The sequence below is a fragment of the Pundamilia nyererei genome, unplaced genomic scaffold, assembly GCF_000239375.1.
Source record: "Pundamilia nyererei isolate P.nyererei 1_Seehausen unplaced genomic scaffold, PunNye1.0 scaffold00066, whole genome shotgun sequence".
Classification (NCBI taxonomy): Eukaryota; Metazoa; Chordata; class Actinopteri; order Cichliformes; family Cichlidae; genus Pundamilia; species Pundamilia nyererei.
Genome location: NW_005187467.1, coordinates 1,969,342 through 1,972,224, shown reverse-complemented (window position 1 = coordinate 1,972,224; position 2,883 = coordinate 1,969,342). Strand labels below are relative to the sequence as shown.

At 35.7% G+C, this 2,883-nt stretch overlaps 1 protein-coding gene across 2 annotated transcripts in view; it reads left to right on the top strand.

The window, feature by feature from the left end:
- The window catches only part of LOC102196361 (high affinity cationic amino acid transporter 1-like), a 17,924-nt gene that overhangs the window by 1,277 nt on the left and 13,764 nt on the right, over positions 1-2,883 (top strand). The gene's annotated exons all lie outside the window — the stretch shown is intronic.

Below are 2,883 nucleotides of genomic sequence, written 5' to 3'. Positions count from 1 at the left end.
GTTCCATCTCTGTTCTAACCTCTCTCTCCATCTCTGTTCCTCTCTCTCCCTCTTTGTGCTGACAATCAAGCCAAACACCAACATCATCAAATATACAGTTGAAACCAGATATTTACATACTCTTCAGATAAAAACACTTTAATTGTAACATCAAATCAGACTAAATGTTTATTTTTTTAGTGTATCTGTACTCCTAAATTTGATGAATGTGATAAAAAAAAAATAGACAGCTCTGTCTCTCTTTATTCTGACATTTAACTAATTCAAAAGATATTTCAATATTTATTTATCCAAAACAAAACAAGTTTACTCTAAATTGATGTTGTACAGTAAAAAATGTTCTTGTGTTTTCCATAAAGTGTATGTAAGTATCTGGTTTAAACTGTGAATATACTGCTGTGTATTGAAATTCCTCTTGTTTTGCATAGAAATATACTGAACAACATACAAAGCATAATATATAAAATAACATCTACCTGAGTTTTTTCTTTGAAAGAAGCCCCTTATGTCCATTATTGTATATCAGTGCATTACTGAAACCGATTTATTTAGCCGTGGAGGGAAACAACTGAAAATATGAAATAAACACACATGTAAGCTAAGACTCTCTAAAGAAACGGCATTGTTGTTGTTCGGCTTTTCATTTCGCCATTTGTTGATTCACTTGAAGAACGAGTAACCTAATATGGGTCAAGTGATCAGTTTGATATCAATCTTTCGTGATACACAGTCATATTTACATTATTTGTACAGTACGAATGATTTGCTTTGGTACCTGGTCGAACTTCAGTTCTCCTCTGTCTGCCTGGCTGCGTTTCTCCAACAGCGCACTCGCAGGCAGCAGCTCCTTCTTTTTGTTCATTTTTGTTTTAAATGTTACGCCAAGTTCCCCTTTATAGAATTTTTATCTTGCTTATTTAAAAAGTATTTACCGTACTTTATATAGACACTACAATCCAACTGAAAAGCGAACTAACCAGCAAACAGGAGTGTGTGTGTTTGTTTGTGTGTGTGTGTGTGATATCCAATGATATCTGAATTAATCATTTTTTTATATGCCAGGACTCAAAATTTTAATATACTTTAGCATTTATTTTCTTTTTTTTAGTGTGAAAGTTATTGTTTAAATGCTGTTTTGGTGTTTGAATAACACACAGTATATGAATTAATGGAGTAAAAAAGCATAGGGAAGGTACAGGATGTCAACAGTGAATCAGTTAAGAGTCTGTAAGCTGCGTTTTAACAAAGATAACATTTATGGTGTCAACATCACATCACATCATTTCATAGAATGTGCTGTTGTTGATTACACTGTTTGTGTGAATTGTGCATACCAAATAACAGTTCCCCAAAAGAGCAATAAGTGGACACTGCACCTTCAGCTTTTATAAACATTACTTGCTGAAGCTGTTTGCACGAACACGAGAATCCAAATCAGTCGTATCCGACATTAACCTCCTAGGACCTGGCGTCCACATATGTGGACATCACATTTTGGATTGTCTAGACCGAAATACAAAATCTTGCTCTACAAGAACCCTTACGAGGACATTATACTGCCACTGTTCTATCGATATTTAAAGCTAATGTCCTCATATGTGGATCTCATTTTTCTCAGAAACAAAAATTAGGTAAAAATCTGTTAATTCTTTGTTTTTACATTCATCAGGTCCCAATAAGAGCAAATAGCAAAAAGAAATTAAAAATGCATGCCATGAAAGAGTTCACGTCTTAGGAGGTTAAATGATCTTCACCCTGCCCTCTTGCTAGCACAAGTCTGTGTAATGTCTCATTGAGCCCATGTGAACATCTACAGAAATTTAGTTATCTTATACTCTTTATTTACACTCATGGGAATGAATTTCATGGTAATTTTGAGGGTTTACTGTTTGAAAACAAAAATAATTCTGGATGATACAGGTGCCATGATTCCCTTGAGACTGACATTCCCACATGCAACAAAGTCAAAGCAGCATAGTAAAACAAAAATGTGAAACGCAGGAATTTTCCTAAAATAGGTTCCTATAGAAATGTACGCAAGGTCAAACATGTCTTTGCAGAATTTCACAGGCATCCATTAATCCGAGAAAGTGGTAAGTCATTCCACTATTATTTTCATCTTTTAGCATCACAGGGAAGTATGATTTATTTAGGTCAAGTGTGAGTGGCGTGGGAGTCCTTCATATCAGAGTTTCTCTATTTTCTTCCACAAGGTCAAGAAAACTGTACAGCAGTGTTTAACTCATACTTAAGAGCTTCATTACTTAAAGGTATGAACAGCTCAAAACAACTCAAAAAAATGTGCAAACTATGTTTTTAATGACTGGATGCTGTTGCTTGTTTGTCGTACCTTCAGTGTCACAAGGTCAGATTCTCCTGGAAAGGAAAATTTGTTTGGCTTGTGCAAGAAAGACGTCTGTGTTATGAACTCGCTCATGTGCCACATCCCCACAAAGGCAGATGGGCTTGTTGTAGCGCTGCAGAATAGCAGTTTAGTGCCAGGTGTTTAGAGGTCACCTGAATTGGCTCTTATGGCTTTTGGCTACTTTCAGATTCATGCAGAAAATTTTGAAATTGAAGATGGTTAACAACGTTTCTCAAATTTGGGTTAAACAGTGTCAGGTTGTGTGTTTGGATGGATAGTTTGTTTGTTTGTTTGCTTTTTTGAGAGGAACTTAGAGCTTAGGAAGTTAGGGCTGTTTGACATAACAATATATATCGGAAGACGATATGAAAACGTCTGTCGTTTCATATCGTTTGTTTCGTGGTGTCGCAGAATAAACTGTTTACGGCAGTTTCGGCGGTCACTGTGGTGGCTATAATAATTTCTTAAAGTTCGCTCTTTTTCTTATATTTAAAATAACCACGCTACGGACGGACAAG